The sequence below is a fragment of the Ovis aries genome, chromosome 6 (assembly GCF_016772045.2).
Source record: "Ovis aries strain OAR_USU_Benz2616 breed Rambouillet chromosome 6, ARS-UI_Ramb_v3.0, whole genome shotgun sequence".
Classification (NCBI taxonomy): Eukaryota; Metazoa; Chordata; class Mammalia; order Artiodactyla; family Bovidae; genus Ovis; species Ovis aries.
This window is the reverse complement of record NC_056059.1, coordinates 85,493,330-85,513,457: the sequence shown is the minus strand read 5'-3', so window position 1 is coordinate 85,513,457 and position 20,128 is coordinate 85,493,330. Positions and strand designations below refer to the sequence as shown.

The 20,128-nt window shown below is 37.4% G+C and overlaps 1 pseudogene; it reads left to right on the top strand.

The window, feature by feature from the left end:
- Positions 1 to 1,152: 1,152 nt before the first annotated feature.
- Positions 1,153 to 18,547, top strand: LOC105614010 (UDP-glucuronosyltransferase 2B18-like; annotated as a pseudogene).
- Positions 18,548 to 20,128: the final 1,581 nt, after the last annotated feature.

Sequence of the window (20,128 nt, the reverse complement as noted above, 5' to 3'; positions counted from 1 at the left end):
TGTCTCTTCACTTGCCCATTCATTTCCTAATTTATTCATTTGACCATGCAGTCTCAGTTGCAGCATGCAGGATTTTTTTTTTTTTTTAGGTTGTGACATGCAGGGTTTTTAGTTGTAGTATGTGAACTCTTTAGTTGCTGCAGCATGTGAGATCTAACTCTCTTACCACGGATCAAGCCCAAGCCCTCTGCTTTGGGAGTATGGAGTCTTAGCCACTGGACTACCTCACCTGCCCAGTCAGAATGTGACTTAATCAATGTAATTGCTTCTGAATAATCAGATAAACAATTCTAACTTTCTCAGCTAGGACTGAACATGTATAAACTTGGGGAAAAAGTTGCACAGTCGGGTCTATCCTAGAAAAAAATAAACAAGCCCCTTTCTTTAAAATCTTCTTTAAAATTGTAAGATCACTCTGAGTTTTCTCAAATTTTTTTTGTTTTGTTTTTTAAACTACAGGCTAGGTTCTTTCTTGTTCTGAATTCTTTCCAAACCGCCTACACAGAGTGTTATTTTAGAACTAGTCTTGCATGTACTTCATAGCAATTTGTCCTTAAAATATATATACATATTCCAGTAATTTCAGACTCTCTGGGATTTTACTCTATTGATTTGGTTGCATAATCAAGCTTTAGTTAGATTTATGATGTTTTACAGATTGTTTTAGATATTTATAGATGTTTATGATGTTTTATAGATGTAAATTATATCACCTGAGAGAACATCCTGATAATTTTCACATTTTCTCTAATAATGAGAAACTGACTATAATATGGCTGATCATTCCTGTGGCTATGTGAATAATAACATTTTTATTTCTGTCATTCCTGTGGGTTTTTTTTAATATCTGTTAGGTAGTTAGGATAGGAGAAAGGAGTCCAGAATGGTGGTGGCTAAAAGATAAGGAAGGGAAAAGCCTGCGAAAATAGAACAAAGGAAGGTCTGAGGACTGGAGTGAGGACCTCAGGTGAAAGAAGCAGCACTTTCGGCTAGCCCAATTTACACAGGGCAGGCGCAGGGGAAGGAGAAAGAAACATGCAAAAAGAGGAGCCAAAATTGGGCTGGGGGCCTCTCTTCCCTTTGTGTCTTTTGGGTCAGCATGCTGTCATGCCTTGAGGATGTATTTTCCTTTACTTGCTAAATAAAACTGACATGTACACGGAGCTGCAGCTGGTTTATCTGAGGGCTGTAATACTGATCCATTCATCGCTTCAAATTTTTGTTTTGATGAGGCAGAACCAAGGGAATTACAAACTCCCCTGATATTTCTATATCAAAACTACTGACTAGGCCCTCAGTGACAAAACATATTAGATGCAAGTCAATGATTTCTGTCTACGATATTCAAGAAAACAGGTTTTCCCACTCCTATATAATAAAAAATCAGTTATATTGCCTCTCTAAGAAGAATAAATTTTATTCATACACTCACATCAATGGCGATAGTATTATTCAGTACACAATATAGAAAGATATAAATTGGCTGAGAAATATCTTATAGGTAGGAAACATAAGCAAGTGACTACATATAGACTCCTCCTAAAAATAACGATTATAGTAAAAATAAATGAATAAATAAACTGGTTTAGAGAATACTTAAATCAAAAAAAGTAAACTGTTAATATAAATATTGACATTAAATTTGCTGCCAGTGAGTGCTCTAAAGGAAATGAAAAGCATGTGATTGGAAACTGGAGGAAAGGTAAATCTTTTATCAGAAAGCTTAAAGTATTTATCAGAAAGCTTAAAGAAATTGTGTCCTATGCCTACATGAAATGAAGGATTTGTAAGTGACAAGCTTGTACATCTAGCTGAGATTTGCAAGAAAAGCTTCAAGATACTGACTGGTTTCTTCTGCTGATTATAGTAAAATATGACAAGAGAGGCAATAAAGTGATGAAAGAACTGTTAAAAAGTAACCTGGACTTGATGGCTTGTGAAATTCAGGCTGTCCACATTGCAAAGGAAACTAATAATAAGAGATTCACTGTAAAACAAAACAAAAATGCTCTGGAGAAAGAGCCAAGTGTGTGGTTATCAAATCTTTTGCTAATACTTCAGAAAGATCTGGAGAAGGCAATGGCAACTCACTCCAGTACTCTTGCTTGGAAAATCCCATGGATGGAGGAGCCTGGTAGGCTGCATGCAGTCCATGGGGTCGGAAGAGTCGGGCAAGACTGAGCGACTTCACTTTCACTTTTCACTTTCATGCATTGAAGAAGGAAATGGCAACCCACTCCAGTGTTCTTGCCTGGAGAATACCAGGGACAGGGGAGCCTGGTGGGCTGCCGTCTATGGGGTTGCACAGAGTAGGACATGACTGAAGCGATTTAACAGCAGCAGCAGCAGCAGCAGAAAGATCAAAAGATCAAGATACACAGTCACACAAAAGACTCTTTGGAGACACTGAAGGTGTGAATCATTCAAACCAGAGGGAGTGGTGGAAGTTCCACTTTATCCCCATTTCGTCCTTTGGAAAACACAGTGTCTATAGTGTTATGCTAGATCTGTCATCGTTATATTTGGGGAGCAGATAACTTGTTCCTTAGACTCAAAGGAAAGGGATTATGCTCCATAATGGATCATATCCAGAGCTTCTCCAATGCCTAATTGAGATGATATAAAGGATGAGATTTAGGATCTTGAGATCATGTTGTAATGTGTGGAGACATTTAGAAACCTAAGGATGAGGTGAATATATTTTGCATGTGTGATGAACATGAAACTCTAGGGCCCAGAGGATAGACTGTGGTTAGCAGAATAATGACCAACAAAGACGTCTAACTCCTAATCCCCAGACACTGAAATGCCAGCACACGTGGTGAATTTTAGTGAACTTTGCAGATGTTATTATAATTAAAAACTTTGAGGTGAAGAGAATATTTTGCATAATCCAGGTCTAGCCCATCTAATCACATGCAAATTTTCTTAAAAGCAGAGAACTTTACCTAGGTCCAGATAACCAGAAACATAGCAATATAAGATGAAATCAATCTGCTGATGCTGAATTTGGAATGGAGGAAGGTGTTGGAAAGCAGAAACTAGGGGAGAAATGCACCACGGAATGCAGGCAGCCTCCTGAAGCTGAGAAAGAAAAAGAAACAGATTCTTCCCCTAAGCCTCCAGAAAGACATGCTTAGCTGTACCAGCACCTGAAGTTTAGTTCATCAGACTTCTGATCTAACAAGTGAATTTATAAAGTTTAAAGTTCTGAGTGTGTAGTAAGTTGTTACACCAGCAATTTTTAATAAGAACTAATAAACTAATACAAAATTAAATTCTATGATTCTGTCCTTCCCATCATGGAAGGAAAATATTTCTTTGTATTAACAGCTTCTACAGAGACAGGGTGATAAGAAACAGAACACCTTAAGACCCAATACTCATTTTGTAAATGGATCTCTGGAATGTTCTTGTTATAGCTCATGGACACAAATACTGAAAGCTAAAATAAAATCCACCTGAAAAATAATAATTCAACAAGAAACCATTTGGTTTGCAGCTCAAACAATGGCTCCAAACAGGGTTCAATCCTTGGGTTAGGAAGATTCCCTGGAGGAGGGAATGGCAAGCCACTCCAGTACTCTTGCCTAGAGAATTCCATGGACAGAGGAGCCTGGTGGGCCACAGTCCATGGGGTCACAGAGAGTTGGACATGGCTGAGTAACTAGCACTTTCATGTTCATGCTCTTTCAAGTGCTAATTACCTCTCCTCTGGAAATTAGCCCCCAGATTAGCCCCAGATTAATCCTCCAGATTAGCCCCCTTTTGTGGGGTTCTTTCATCTCATATCTACATTCTCACAACCTACCATAAGAAAATTTTCAAAAATAAAATAAGGAAATATCTCTCCACGAATTGAAGCTTTCCAAGGCTCTTCACAGTTTACAGAGCAAATATTTATATAACTACATTAAATTTCTCCTCATACTCAGAGGAAACTGTGTTCCTTCAGGCTTCCATGATTTTTCACATTGCTCTCTAAATCTAAATTGCCCCCCGCATAAATTTTATACTTGAAAAAACACTAGTCAGTACTCACTCTCTGCACAAACATCACTTTGTTAACATCACTTCTTTACTCTCCCAGGGAGACTTGTTCTGTGTTCTAAAGGGACTTACAAGGGGCTTCATAACCAAAATAGTCATAACTAAAACTAATGCCTCCATCATAGGCATGCACTATCCATTTCCCTTTCCTTTTCTAGATTTTCAAATCTATATTCTCCCTTTAATTCTTTCCTCAGTGTCCAGGAAATCAAAGCTTATTTCACTGTCAGAATGAATGTTTTGCTTAGAATCTATATCCAAATCCTTCTTAGAAGAGATTCTCCTCTCATTTCAGGTCAATAGATTATTGATATCATGAAAACAAATTTATCCCATTACATGCTTCTTCCCCTTCCTGCTTCTAATTTGATGGGAATTTCTAGTAAGATTTTTAATATAACATACCTCAATTTAAAAAGTAGGATACAAAATGAAGTTCAGAAGAAGGTACCTAGAGGATAAATTCTTTTGAAGAGTAAAATTCTTTTGAGAAAGTATTGAAGAAGTGAGAGGAATAGAAGGAAGATTACAAATATTTAGAAAAGGGTATGATCATAATTCAGGAGCAATATTCTCAAAGGAAGGTGACTAAAACTATACTAAACTGATTAAAGTTATACTCAAAGGATGCTCATGTTCATATAAAGAAGAAAAAAGGAAGGAATAACTTCAGTCAAAAGAACAAAGGTGAGCTAGATGAAATGGAGCTAATAAAATAGATGCAAAAATATGCAGAAAGAAATGCTTAGAATGCTCAGATAAATCAGAATGTATCTGTGTTGACACATGCTGCTTCCTTATTTGCAAATTCCCTACATCCTAGGTAGTTTCCTCTTACCCTAGAGCCAGAGCGTTTACAGTGATACTGGAATTTATTGTACAGAGATGCACAAAATCATCTATGCTTCTCTTTATCTATTTGCTTTCCAAAGCCTCTGAACTGGAGATTAGCTTGCAGAGAAATTGCTAAGGCAGACTCTTGGAAATAGTCTTTAGCTCATAGTCATTGTGACCTTACCAAGTGGCAGTTATATTTTAACTACTTAATTGATTCTGTCCCAGATATGAGGGAGAGTTACCTCTGAAGTTAAGGAAGTTTATGAAGAAGGTTTGGATTTTATTAAGATGTCTAAGAGATGGGCTTTTCTTCTTGTGCTTTCTTTTTATTTCAGCTGTGACTTTTGTGAAAAGGTGCTGGTATAGCCAATTGAATAGACTCACTGGATCAATTTCAAGACAATTTTGGATGAACTTGCTCAGAGGGATCATGAAGTGACTGTGCTAGTAACTTCATCTTCCAACCTGGTGGATCCCAGTAAACCCTCTGCCCTTAAATTTGTGTCTTATCCTATATTCTTCAGTAAGAATGAGCCTGATTTGTATTTTATGAAATAGATCAAGATATCAGTTCAGTTCAGTCACTCAATAGTGTCCAACTCTTTGCGACCCCATGAATCACAGCACGCCAGGCCTCTCTGTCCATCACCAACTCCTGGAGTTCACTCAGACTCACGTCCGTCAAGTCAGTGATGCCATTCAGCCATCTTATCCTTGGTCATCCCCTTCTCCTCCTTCCCCCAATCCCTCCCAGAATCAGAGACTTTTCCAATGAGTCAACTCTTCACATGAGGTGGCCAAAGTACTAGAATTTCAGCTTTAGCATCATTCCTTCCAAAGAAATCCCAGGGCTGATCTCCTTCAGAATGGATTGGTTGGATCTCCTTGCAGGCCAAGGGACTCTCAAGTCTTCTCCAACACCACAGTTCAAACGCATCAATTCTTTGGCGCTCAGCCTTCTTCACAGTCCAAATCTGACATCCATACACGACTACTGGGAAAACCATAGCCTTGACTAGATGGTCCTTTGTTGACAAAGTAATGTCTCTGCTTTTTAATATGCTATTGATGTTGGTTATAACTTTTCTTCCAAGGAGTAAGTGTCTTTTAATTTCATGGCTACAATCATCATCTGCAGTGATTTTGGAGCCCAGAAAAATAAAGTTTGACACTGTTTCCACTGTTTCCCCATCTATTTCCCATCAAGTGATAGGACCGGATGCCATGATCTTCGTTTTCTGAGTGTTGAGCTTTAAACCAACTTTTTCACTCTCTTTCATTTTCATCAAGAGGCTTTTTAGTTCCTCTTCACTTTCTGCCATAAATATGGTGTCATCTGCATATCTGAGGTTATTGATATTTCTCCTGGTAATCTTGATTCCAGCTTGTACTTCTTCCAGTCCAGCATTTCTCAGGATGTATTCTGCATATAAGTTAAATAAGCAGGGTGACAATATACAGCCTTGACATACTCCTTTTCCTATTTGGAACCAGTCTGTTGTTCCATGTCCAGTTCTAACTGTTGCTTCCTGACCTGCATAGAGATTTCTCAATAGGCAGGTCAGGTGGTCTGTATTCCCATCTCTCTCAGAATTTTCCAGAGTTTATTGTGATCCACACAGTCAAAGGCTTCGGCATAGTCAACAAAGCAGAAATAGATGTCTTTCTGGAACTCTCTTGCCTTTTCCATGATCCAGCGGATGTTGGCAATTTGATCTCTGGTTATTCTGCCTTTTCTAAAATCAGCTTGAACATTAGGAAGTTCATGGTTCATGTATTGTGGAAGCCTAGCTTGGAGAATTTCGAGCATTACTTTACTGGCATGTGAGATGAGTGCAATTGTGCGGTAGTTTGAGCATTCTTTTGCATTGCTTTTCTTTGAAATTGGAATGAAAACTGACCTTTTCCAATCCTGTGGCCACTGCTGAGTTTTCCAAACTTGCTGGCATATTGAGTGCAGCACTTTCACAGCATCATCTTTCAGGATTTGAAATAGCTCCACTGGAATTCCATCACCTCCACTAGCTTTGTTTGTAGTGATGCTTTCTAAGGCCCACCTGATTTCACATTCCAGTATGTCTGGCTCCAGATGAGTGATCACACCATCGTGATTATCCAGGTCATGAAGATCCTTTTTGTACAGTTCTTCTGTGTATTCTTGCCACCTCTTCTTAATATCTTCTGCTTCTGTTAGGTCCATACAATTTCTGTCCTTTATCGAGCCCATCTTTGCATGAAATGTTCCCTTGGTATCTCTAATATTCTTGAAGAGATCTCTAGTCTTTCCCATTCTGTTCTTTTCCTCTATTTCTTTGCATTGATCACTGAAGAAGGCTTTCTTATCTCTTCTTGCTATTCTTTGAAACTCTGCATTCAGATGCTTATATCTTTCCTTTTCTCCTTTGCTTTTTGCTTGTCTTCTTTTCACAGCTATTTGTAAGGCCTCCATAGACAGCCATTTTGCTTTTTTGCATTTCTTTTCCATGGGGATGATCTTGATTCCTATCTCTTGTACGATGTCAGGAACCTCATTCCATAGTTCATCAGGCACTCTATCTATCAGATCTAGGCCCTTAAATCTATTTCTCACTTCCACTGTATAATCATAAGGGATTTGATTTAGGTCATATCTGAATGGTCTAGCAGTTTTCCCTACTTTCCTCAGTTTAAGTCTGAAATTGGTAATAAGGATATGGGCATATGAATTACCACAGAGGACACTAAGGGAATGTGATTCAAAGATGCAAAAAAAAAAAAATCACAAATATTCTGATACTGTTGAGAAGCTCTGTGTGGATGGAGTTTTAAACTAAAAACTTATGAAAAAACTGATAGAGGCCAGATTTGATGTTCTTAGAGTTGCAATATCTCCTTGTGTTGAGCTGCTGGTTAAACTGTTTACCCTACATTTGGTTTACAGTCTTCAATTTTCCACAGGCAATACATATGAAAAACTCTGTGGCAGGCTTTTATTTCCTCCTTTCTACATACCTATTATAATATCTGAACTAAGTGACAAAATGGCATTTATGGAGAAAGTGACAAATATGGTGTATGACTTTTATTTTAACTTTGTATGAGAGTCTTAATAAGTGGGATAAATTTTACAGTGAAGTATAGGTAAGTCTGGTTTATTACATTTTCCCTCCAGTAGATGAAAAGAAATCTTACTTTCTTTGCATGGGTTAGAGTGGTATAATTTGTATTTTCTTATGTTTAGTGTCAAAATGGAAATATAACAGCTTCTTAGTCAAAAGGTATCAACTATTCAGGAGAGTGTGCAAAGTAATCTAGAACTCTGTGACACTGGAGATGTTCCTCTGTTTGACAATAATAATCCAATATGTGAATATTCTGGAGGCTTATTTATTCTGAAAGCTACATATGCACTGTGCTTTTCATAAATCATAATGTCTGTTATTTATTGCTGTAAAATAAGCTATCCTAAAACTCACAGTTTAAAAAGGAAACCATGCTGTTTGCACATGATCCTATGAATCAGAAATTTGGGCTGGGCTTGGGAAAATGTCTCTTCAGTGGGTTTTGCCTGGGCTTAATCTTTATGCTTCTGTTAGTTACCAGGCTTGGCAGAAGTGGAATGGTCCAAGAAAGTGTCACTCAACTGGCTGGGGTTTGGCAGATTATCAAGATACTTTGATTGTCTCCTCCAGGTGACCCTCCAACAGAAAACCTTGGACCTATTTAGATCGTAGCAGAATTCTAGAATAGGTTGCATGAAAGTTTTAGACTAGATTTGGAAGTCACACAAAATCACTTCTGCCATCTTCTATTGGTAAAACAGGTCAGGAGGAAAGCCCAAATTCAAAGGGTGAAGAAATAGCCTCCACCTCTTAATAGGAGGAGTTACAAAGAGTATTAGCCATTTTTAATATACTATAGTAAGAAATTTCATTAACTATACTTAAAAATCAAATGAAGTTTACTTTTTAAACCTGGATCAGTGAAAAAAGAAAAATCTATGTCTAAAGCAATCTGATATATTGTATAAACTTTGTGTTTACCTGCCTTTAAAATTAGACATTTCTATGAACTCATAGCTGAGGTTCTGTTTAGCTTTCAGAATCAAAGTTCCTGACTTCTCCATCTGGATTCAATTCCTCTATTATTTTAATCTCTCTAACATCTCCATCATCTAGCATCTCTATTGAGAAGAAAAATTACTTAGTTGTGGATGAATTTCTCTGAGAATTATCTAGTATTACTCCTTCCCTCTCAATGGATTAAATGTCATTTACTAAGTAAACCTCTAGTGTTTCCCATTTTAATGCTTTCTCTATTTCTTGGGATTGATCACTTAGGAAGGTTTTCTTATCTCTCCTTGCTCTTCTTTGTAACTCTGCATTCAAATGGATATATCTTGCCTTTTCTCCTTTGCCTTTAGCTTCTATTCTTTTCTCAGCTATTTGTAAGGCCTCTTCAGACAACCAATTGCTGTTTTGCATTTCTTTTTGGGAGAATGGTTTTGATCATGACCTCCTGTACAATGTTATGAACCGCTGTTCATGATTCCTCATGCACTTTGTCTATCAGATCTAATCCCTTGAATCTATTTGCCACTACCACTGTATAATCGTAAGGGATTTGATTTAAGTCATACCTGAATTGTCTAGTGGTTTTCCCTACTTTCTTCAATTCAAGTTGAATTTGGCAATACAGAGTTCATGATCTGAGCCATAGTCATCTCCCAATCTTTTCTTTGCTGATGGTATAAAGCTTCTTCCACTTTGGCTGCAAAAAATATAATCAATCGGATTTTGGTATTGACCATCATCTGGTGATGTCCAATGTAGAATAATCTTCTCTGGTGTTGTAAATCACAATGTTTCCCAGAGGACTTCCTGGGGGGACTGTGGGAGTTCTGAGCAGCTGAGAGGTATCCTATTGCAGTTCACTTGGTAACTCCACTCGATATTTGATATTTAAAATAGAATTTTGAAAAATACTGAGTTGGAGCATAAAGATTCAAATCCTTCCTCCTACTCCTGCTCCCTCTTTTCCCAAGATGAAAACAGCATGTGTCTTAAAATCATTCATTGAGGAAAAGAGCAATAGAGAAGCCTGGGATCTAGGTTTGTTTTTTTTTTTTTTTTCCCCTGTTAAAGCAGAAAAAGATGACAGGAAGGGGCATGGGCTCCAACTTTAAGGTCTTTTATGAAAGTGAAGTGAAGTCGCTCAGTCGTGTCCGACTCTTTGTGACCCAATGGACTGTAGCCTACCAGTCTCCTCTGTTCATGGGATTTTCCAGGCAGTAGTACAGGAGTGGATTGCCATTTCCTTCTCCAGGAGATCTTCCCAACCCAGGGATTGAATCTGAGTCTCCCACATTGTAGGCAGATGTCTGAGCCACCAGGGAAGTCTTAAGGTCTCTTAGTCCTGGCCATTAGCAGCTTGACCTAATCAACATATTATTCTGACTGACTGGATTAACAACTACTTTCTCAGAGGTGAGGAGGAAGAGAAGAGGCAAAAACTGGGAAGCATGGAAGAGTCAGTGTTAGCGGAGAAAAAATTAGAGAGACGTGCTTCCTGCTAAAGTCCTATCATTATTTTTATGGCAGTATAAATCCATCTGTACTCGTTCACTGGCTGTGAACTACTTGCCCTAAACTAACCCAAACAACCCTTACTATTTTCATCTTTGAGAACCTGGATTCATGTTGACAGCCTTGACAAGTAATATACAGTTATGTGCCTTAAACATAAAAAACATTACTCCACTAGTCTAGGATTTGGGGATATTTCATTCCTTTGCGAAATGAGAATTTCAGCATCAGTGATTTCTTTGGGGTAGACATAGCATCACTGATACATTCTAAATTAGTATTTTTCTATTGTAAAAAATGCAATTAGATCTCTTAATAGCACAAACTTCTAAATTGCTTATTTCAGTCTATAATAATCAATGAAAATTAATGTGGCACTCTCTTTTTTTTAAAAAAATTTATTGCTTTTATTATTCTGCAATTCCTAGCTTTGTATAAAATATGTGCATGGATATTTCCACTATTAATACCTTTAGAGAAAAAAAATGAAATAATGTCTTAGAAATTTTACACTTCAAAGATTATAGGAAGTGATTTTCCAATATGCAGTGTAAAATAATTTATATTCTCTCTACTAGTTGAAGAAATTTTATCTCATTATACCACATAGAAGAAAGTATAATAAAGCTCCCAAAATAAAATAGAAAGATACACATTTCCATCAAAATGCTTCATGGAGAAAGTAAACATAAGCAAATATTCACCAATTTCTCTCAGAAACTGCTGAGCAAGCAAAGTATTTTCTAGAGTCAAACCACAGGTTTGTTACATAAGATAGTCACATAAAATGAAGTTGCAGAAATTTCAGTCAGCTTTTTGTATACACTACAGTTCTGGTTGATTCTTGAATGCTTTTAACTATGAAATTCCATTATTTACAAGCTAATTTTCCTCAAGTCTTTAAAACTAGTCATAGCATGTTATAGTAAACAAAATGATAAGTTGATCAACAGGGTCCCAGATTTTTGCTGCTTTGATTTTTTTGAACTATTATTTAACACTATTTAACATTCCTGAGAAGAAATGCCCACATCTGTTCATTGAAAGAAGTGGGGCAAAATGACTTCTTACTAGATTTTAACTTCTAAAATGCTCTGAGACTGTAATCTTCTTCGTGGAATTGAGTCTTTTCTTAGTCTTATAGGCTGTGTGGAGATTCAGTGGGAAGAAACCAGATACGTTGGGAAACAATACTCAGCTTTTTAAGTGGATCCAACAGAATTATCTTCTTGGTAAGAAGATGGCAAAAAAAAAAAAAGATACTAAGTTCTAATTAAATCTCAAGGACAATAGTGGAACAGAAAGGTAAAACATCAACACTTGATGATAATTATCTGTCATTTATAAACTTTCGATAGCTCTTTGATTGGTCTTCTTGTCTCCCCACTCTTCTATCTCAGCTTTACTACTATTGTAGTGCTTTTATCTAAGATTATATGGGAAGTTCAGTTCAGTTCAGTCACTCAGTCGTGTCCAACTCTTTGAGACCCCATGGTCTGCAGCATGTCAGGCCTCCCTCTCCATCACCAACTCCTGGAGTTTATTCAAACTCATGTGCATTGAGTCGGTGATGCCATTCAACCATCTCATCCTCTGTCATCCCCTTCTCCTCCTGCCTTCAATCTTTCCCAGCATCAGGGTCTTTTCAAATGAGTCAGTTCTTCACATCAGGTGGCCAAAGTATTGGAGTTTCCGCTTCAGCATCAGTCCTTCCAATGAATATTCAGGACTCATTTCCTTTAGGATGGACAGGTTAGATCTCCTTGCAGTTCAATGGACTCTTAAGAGTCTTCTCCAACACCACAATTTAAAAGCATCAATTCTTCAGTGTTCAGCTTTCTTTATAGTAAACATCCATACTTTCCCTCTAACTCACATTGCCTAAAAATAAAAGTGCAGCTAATAGAAGATGACTTTGTAAACAGCACATCCATCATTTTTCCTCTATTGCCAAATGCCCCCTGAGATTCTCCATACATTATCAGAATGAATCATTCCCTCTATTTCTAAGAAACAATGTTTCTTCATCTCCCTGATTTTGAACATGGTCTTCTTCAAATCAAGAATCAGTCCACACTTGTCCTCTGGACAAAGCAACTCTGCACTAACATCCCAACTAATGTATAGCTTTCCCTCATTTCCTCAGACAGACTTCCTTTGAAAATTCACAAAAGTTTGCATGATCCCATGAGCATAGCAATCCTCAGAGAAAGTATTGCCTTCTTTATTAACTTATACTGTCAATTTCTATTTCTAACCATGGGACTCAGAATTTATTGTTCTCATTGAAATCTTTCTTCAGTTCAGTTCAGTTCAGTTCAGTCACTCAGTCGTGTCCGACTCTTTGCGACCCCATGAAGCGCAGCACACCAGGCCTCCCTGTCCATCACCATCTCCCAGAGTTCACTCAGACTCACGTCCATCGAGTCAGTGATGCCATCTAGCCATCTCATCCTCGGTCGTCCCCTTCTCCTCCTGCCCCCAATCCCTGCCACCATCAGAGTCTTTTCCAATGAGTCAACTCTTGGCATGAGGTGGCCAAAGTACTGGAGCTTCAGCTGTAGCATCATTACTTCCAAAGAAATCCCAGGGCTGATCTCCTTCAGAATGGACTGGTTGGATTTCCTTGCAGTCCAAGGGACTCTCAAGAGTCTTCTCCAACACCACAGTTCAAAAGCATCAATTCTTCGGCGCTCAGCCTTCTTCACAGTCCAACTCTCACATCCATACATGACTACTGGAAAAACTATAGCCTTGACTAGATGGACCTTAGTCGGCAAAGTAATGTCTCTGCTTTTGAATATACTATCTAGGTTGGTCATAACTTTTCTTCCAAGGAGTAAGCGTCTTTAATTTCATGGCTGCAATCACCATCTGCAGTGATTTTGGAGCCCAAAAAATAGTCTGACCCTGTTTCCATTGTTTCCCCATCTATTTCCCATGAAGTGATGGGACCGGATGCCATGACTTCGTTTTCTGAATGTTGAGCTTTAAGCCAACTTTTTCACTCTCCTCTTTCACTTTCATCAAGAGGCTCTTTAGCTCCTCTTCACTTTCTGCCATAAGGGTGGTGTCATCTGCATATCTGAAGTTATTGGTATTTCTCCCGGCAATCTTGATTCCAGCTTGTGTTTCTTCCAGTCCAGCGTTTCTCATGATGTACTCTGCATATAAGTTAAATAAGCAGGGTGACAATATACAGCCTTAATGTACTCCTTTTCCTATTTGGAACCAGTCTGTTTTTCCATGTCCAGTTCTAACTGATGCTTCCTGACCTGCATGCAGATTTCTCAAGAGGCAGGTTAAGTGGTCTGGTATTCCCATCTCTTTCAGAATTTTCCACAGAATCTTTCTTAGGTCACCCAAAACCAAAGCTTTTATCACTCATGGTGGTGGCAATGGCATCTCTGAGCCATTTACCATACGATTCCCGTGGTGGGACTCCCTATGTTTGTTGACCAACCGAATAATACTGCTCACATGGAGGCCAAGGGAACAGCTACTAGACTTGAACACAATGTCAAGTACAGACTTGCTCAGTGCACTGAAGACTGTCATTTATGACCCTTCATGAGTATTAGCATTTCTTTAACTTGGTAGTATCTATAGATCAATAAGTTCTCTTTTCAACAATAATATAAGTTACTTCCGTTATTAAGAGGCTAATTTTAAAATACTTAAAATTATATAACCAATCTGAATTTCACTTTTACATTCAACCAGTTGTTTCAAAGTTGCTTTTTAATCCTATCAATTTAATGAGCAACTACTGCTGTTCAGATGCTAAGTTGTATCTGACTCTGTGATCTCATAGACGATAGCCCACCATGCTCCTCTCCCCATGGGATTCCTCAGGCAAGAATACTGGAGTGGGGCACCATTTCCTTCTCTAAAAGAGCAACTAATCACTTCAATAATTTTCCATGCAAAAAAAAAAAGAAAAGAAATCTGAACTCTATAGAGCTTATTGTAACAAGCATGCATTTTTAAAAGTGTGACAGAATCTAGACAAGGGTTCCCTGATGGCTCAGTGGTAAAGAATTTGCCTGCAGTGCAGGAGAGACAGGAGACATGGATTTGATCCCTGGGTTGGGAAGATCCCCTGGAGGAGGAAATGGCAACCCACGCCAGTACTCTAGTCTGAAAAATCCCACAGGTGGAGGGGCCTGGTAGGCTATATTCACAAAGAGTTAAGACACAACTGAGCGACTGAGCATACAAAGCTCATCCATAGAAGACTGAAAAATAAGAAAGATATTATTTCAATTCAATGCTTAAAATTTCTGAAACTCTATAAATACTAAGAATTAGTAATCTTCCTGTCTCGATAGGTTTTCTTATTCTGAACCTTTTATTTAAATAGCATCATACAATATGTGGTCACTTACAACTGACTTCTTTTTCTAAGGAAAAAGTTTTTAGTTAGATCTATATTGCAGCATGTACCAGTACATTTTGTTATTGAATAATATTTTATAGTATATCCATACCATACCACATTCTATTGATACATTCATAAATTGATGGACATGTCTGTTTTTTTCACTTTTGTCTATAATGAAAAGAACCTATGAACACTGTTATACATGTTTGTGTGAACACAGGTTTTTATTGCACTGGGTCACAGGTTAATTTTATATTTATAAGAAGCTACCAAATTCTTTTCCAAAGTGGTCACATCATTCTACATTTTCACCAACAGTGTATGAGAGTTCTAATCCTTCATATCATTGCCAACACATGTTATTATCTATTATAATTTTTAATATAGGCATGGTAATGAATATGATCACTCTTTGGTCTTGATTTACGTTTTCCTTATGTTTACTAATGCTGAGAATATTTTCATATTTTATTGGCCATTTGTATCATTTTAGAGACATGTCTCTTCCAATCCCTTATCCACTTTTTAATTTGGTTGTCTTTTTTATTATTGAGCTATTAAAACTCTCATGTGTCATATACACAAGTCTCTTTTCAGATATATGGTTCGTAAATATACTCTCCATCAGTAAGTTATTTTTCTCTTGCCAGTGTCCTCTGAAACACAATATTTTATGAAATTTAATAGAATACATTTTTAATAATTAAATATTTCCGAACTTTATTGAATCTGTTAAAACTGTTAAAATTTCCCACAGAGGAAACTCCCAGCTCAGATGCCTTCATCAGTAAATATTTCCAAATAATTAAGAAAAGAAGTACCATCGATCTTCCACAAACTCTTCTAGATAATTCAAACATATTACTACTTTCCAGGTCATTTTATGAGGCCATAACCCCTAATATCATAAACAGATAAGGATATTACAGGAAAACAAAAATTTTTAACACAATTCCTTCCATAAATAAAACACAAAAGAACTAAATGCCATATAAAAATACAGAACACCTTGATCAAAATGGACTTATTCCAGGATTGAAAGTGTGTTTGTTTATATGTACAAAAATGAGTCATATAATTCAATAAATTTTCAACATAAAAGAAAAAATATTATGAACAGTCCAATGATTAAATAATTGATAAAAGTCAACATCCATTCATGATATCAAAGAAATATTTTGCAAAATAAATAGAAATTTCCTCAGTCTTACAATAGATATATTAAAATACCTATACAAAGATTACACTTCTTGGCAAAATATATACAGCTTTATCCCCTTCATTAGTAATCAAGAAAATATAAATTAAACTTCATTTTTACTTCATCATAAAAGGTAAAATTTGAGAATTATCCCAACCAAGCATTGACAAGAATGTGGAGAAATAGGAACCTTTCCATACTGCTGATGAGAACGCAAATTAATAAACCACTTCAGAAAACTGTTTAATAATATTAAAGAGAATTAAAGAGAATATGCACCCCATTCCAGTACTCTTGCCTGGAAAATCCCATGGATGGAGGAGCCTGGTAGGCTGTAGTCCGTGGGGTCGCTAAGAGTCGGACACGACTAAGCGACTTCCCTTTCACTTTTCACTTTTATACCTTGCAGAAGGAAATGACAACCCATTCCAGTTTTTTTTGCCTGGAGAATCCCAGGGACGGGGGAGCCTGGTGGGCTTCCGTCTGTGGGGTCACACAGAGTCGGACACGACTGCAGCGACTTAGCAGCAGCAATATTAAAGAGACCTAAACATGCATGCAGCCTTCTCTTAGCAATTCCACTCTTAGATGTATAACTAATAAAGATGCATAAATATATAAACCAAAATACATATATCAGAATAATTACACCCCAATGACCAAAAAGCTGTTAGCAATCCAAATGCCCAACGATCAAAGAATGATTAAATAATTGGTGGTACTGTCAAACAAGGGAATACTATACAACAGTGGAATCAACCAACATCTACACAAGTCAGACACAAATAACTACATACCATGTGATTCCAATATGTACACAAGTTAAATCATTGTATGGTGTTAGAGATCAGGCTAGTACTTAATCTGGGGAAGAGAGAAGTGACTGGAAGCTTCCACCAGGAAGGAATGTCTATCAGGAGTATATAATACCCTATAGCCTGATCTGGGTAGGAGTTATATTTGTGTTTCACTTGGTGAAAATTTTCTAGCTTATTTTAGTTTTGAGTTGTTTACTTGGAATTTGTGCAGTTTTCATACACGCTTCATACTTAAAGGTTTATTTTAGAAAATATAACAAATTTTAAAATGTCTACAGAGTAAATAACAAAATAAACAAGTGAAGAAACAAACAAAAACAATGGAAGAATTGCCATTGACTACTATCTTAATGTGATCAAGAAAAGCCACTCTGCACGTAATACTGAGACAAAGACTTCAATAAAGAGCTTGAAACAAGCTCCAGGGTGTGTAGGGAAGAATATTCCAGAAGGACAAAAGGGACTGCAAGTTCAAAGGTGCTAAGAGAAAACATTTGCAACATCAAGAAACAGCTAGAAGGCCAATGTGCCTACAACAGAGTGCCTGAACAAAGTGATCAAGGAAGGGATTACCAGGGGTCTGAGCATGTAGGATACTATGGACCAGAGAACAGATTTGGGTTTTATTCTAAATGTGATAAGAAGCCAGACAGAAATTTTGAGTAGAGAGATGTAATAACCTAATAGATATCTCCAAAAAATAATTTTGTGCACTAGTAGAAAATAGATGGTGGAATGGAGAAGAGTCAAAGCACCTGGACTGGTTAGGAGTCATTTCATTTTTATTACACTATTACTCTGTTCTATTATACTTCCACAAGAACATCATCATGAACTCTCCTTTCCACTGTCCAACTTACAGTGTTTGGAATGGCTCTTATCAATTCCTATGGTAGAAAAGATTGACGTTTCCCACCTGACCTTCCATTTTCACTTTTTAAATAACTGTCAATCATAAAATTTCAATTTAAAAGTCAAACTTTCAATGAGGACCCAACTAAAAATAGACTACTACTTCTGTAATTGTAGCTTCCCTTGTGGCTCAGCTGGTAAAGAGTCTGTCTGCAATGCTGGAGACCTGGATTTGATCTCTGGGTTGGGAAGATCCCCTGGAGAAGGGAAAGGCTACTCACTTCAGTTTTCTGGCCTGGAGAATTTCATGGACTGTACAGTCCATGGGGTCACAAACAGCTGGACAGGATTGAGCTACTTTCACTTTCACTTTTCTGTAATTGTATACTTACTTGAAGAATTTGTATGACTCTTTTTGAAAACCATCTATGCCATTGGTATGCTTAAGTAAAGTAGCTTTCTTTCAATGTTAGTATCTTTGTACTTCTTCTTTAGATAGAAAGAAAATGCTATGAGGCTATCAAGAATTCACCATGATCATCCTGTAAAGCCCCTGGACCAAGCAGTCTTCTGGACTGAGTTTGCCATCTACTACAAAGGAACCAAGCACCTGCGGCCAGGCGCCCACTACCTCACCTGGTACTAGTACCACTCACTAGACCTGATTGGGTTCCTATTGGTTTGTGTGGCAACTGTTGTATTTGTTATCATAATGTTCTGTCTGTTTTGTTGCTGGAAGTTTTCTAAAACAGGAAAGGAGAAAAGGGAATATCTGTATCTGAGAATTGGAGCAAGCTTACTCCATAGATGGAACTCGTCCAGCAAGAAGGAGTATGTATGATAAGGATCCTATCCTCTTGTGACAAAATGACTTTTCCCAATTCAGCACCTCAGATTAAAGTTTATTTTCAAGGGATTTTCTGTTTGTGAGTTGAAATATGTCATGCCAAGAGAAAAGCTCATGAAAAATAAAATAAACATGAAATTATATGGGTCTATATTGAAATTTATTTTTTTAATTCAAAAGTTATAATGAAAAGAAATCTTTGAACATAATAGTTTTTTACATGTTGTGTATAGACACAAGAGATCCAACCAGTCCATCCTAAAGGAGATCAGTCCTGGGTGTTCATTAGAAGGACTGATACTGAAGCTGAAACTCCAATACTTTGGCCACCTGATGAGAAGAGCTGACTCATTGGAAAACACCCTGATGCTGGGAAAGATTGAAGGCAGGAGTAGAAGGGGACGACAGAGGATGAGATGGTTGGATGGCATCATCAACTCGATGGACATGGGTTTGGGTGGACTCCGGGAGTTGGTGATGGACAGGGAGGCCTGGCGTGCTGTGTGGTTCATGGGGTCAGGAAAGAGTCGGACAACACTGAGTGACTGAACTGAACTGATATACACATGAACAATGAGAAGTCTATTTATGATATCTATATTACTTTGCAGATATTCAGAGTATTTTATCCTTAATTTGGTGCAGAATATTATAGCCTTATTTTGCTACAGAAACTGTTCAATAATTGAAATTGTGTTTAAAAATTCACAGTTTTGTTTCATTTGTGAGACCTCTAAAACTTCTTGGTTATTACTGTGCATCTAGCCTCAGCATCACTTCTGATCTAAAACCATGGCATGCCATTTGCCTTCATACAGTTTAATTCATTTCCCAGTGGAATATTTGCGTAATTAGAAATATAGCAGCTGATACCTGCCTCCTATTTTGTTGTTGTTTAGTTGCTAACTCTTGTCCAAAATCTTTTGGGACCCCATGGACTATAGCCAGTCAGATTCTTCTGTCCGTGGAATTTTCCAGGCAAGTATACTGGAAAATACGTTTCCTACTCCAGGGGATCTTCCCAATCCAGGGGTTGAACCAGTGTCTCCTGCGTTGTGGACAGATTCTTTACCACTGTGCCACGTAGGAAGCCCAGTAGGTTTAACTATTCTTCCTCAAATCTATCCTGCAACACAGGCAACCTAAAAAGGATCGGTAGTCATTGTACAGTGAGAACTACTACAAATCTCCAACAAAAAGTCAAACAGTAAAATACAGAAATAAATAAAAAATATGAACAACAAATTGACAGAAGTGAAATGGCCAATGACCTATGAAAAATGACAAAGGCTATTCATGCTTTTAGAAATGCAAATTAAGTTAATTAGTTATTTTCCTACAAGCGATTTGTGGAACAAATATTATGGTAGAACTACTTCTCTGGAAATGGACATATGTTTTTCTTCTTTTGCTGTTTTTTATTGAAATATGTTTGCTTTATAATGTTGTTAGTTTCTGCTCTACAAAATCATAAATCAACTATATGTATACATATATCCCCTCCCTTGTGAGCCTTCCTCCCATCCCCTCACTCCACCACTCTAGATCCCACCCCTCTAAGATCACCAAGGTTAG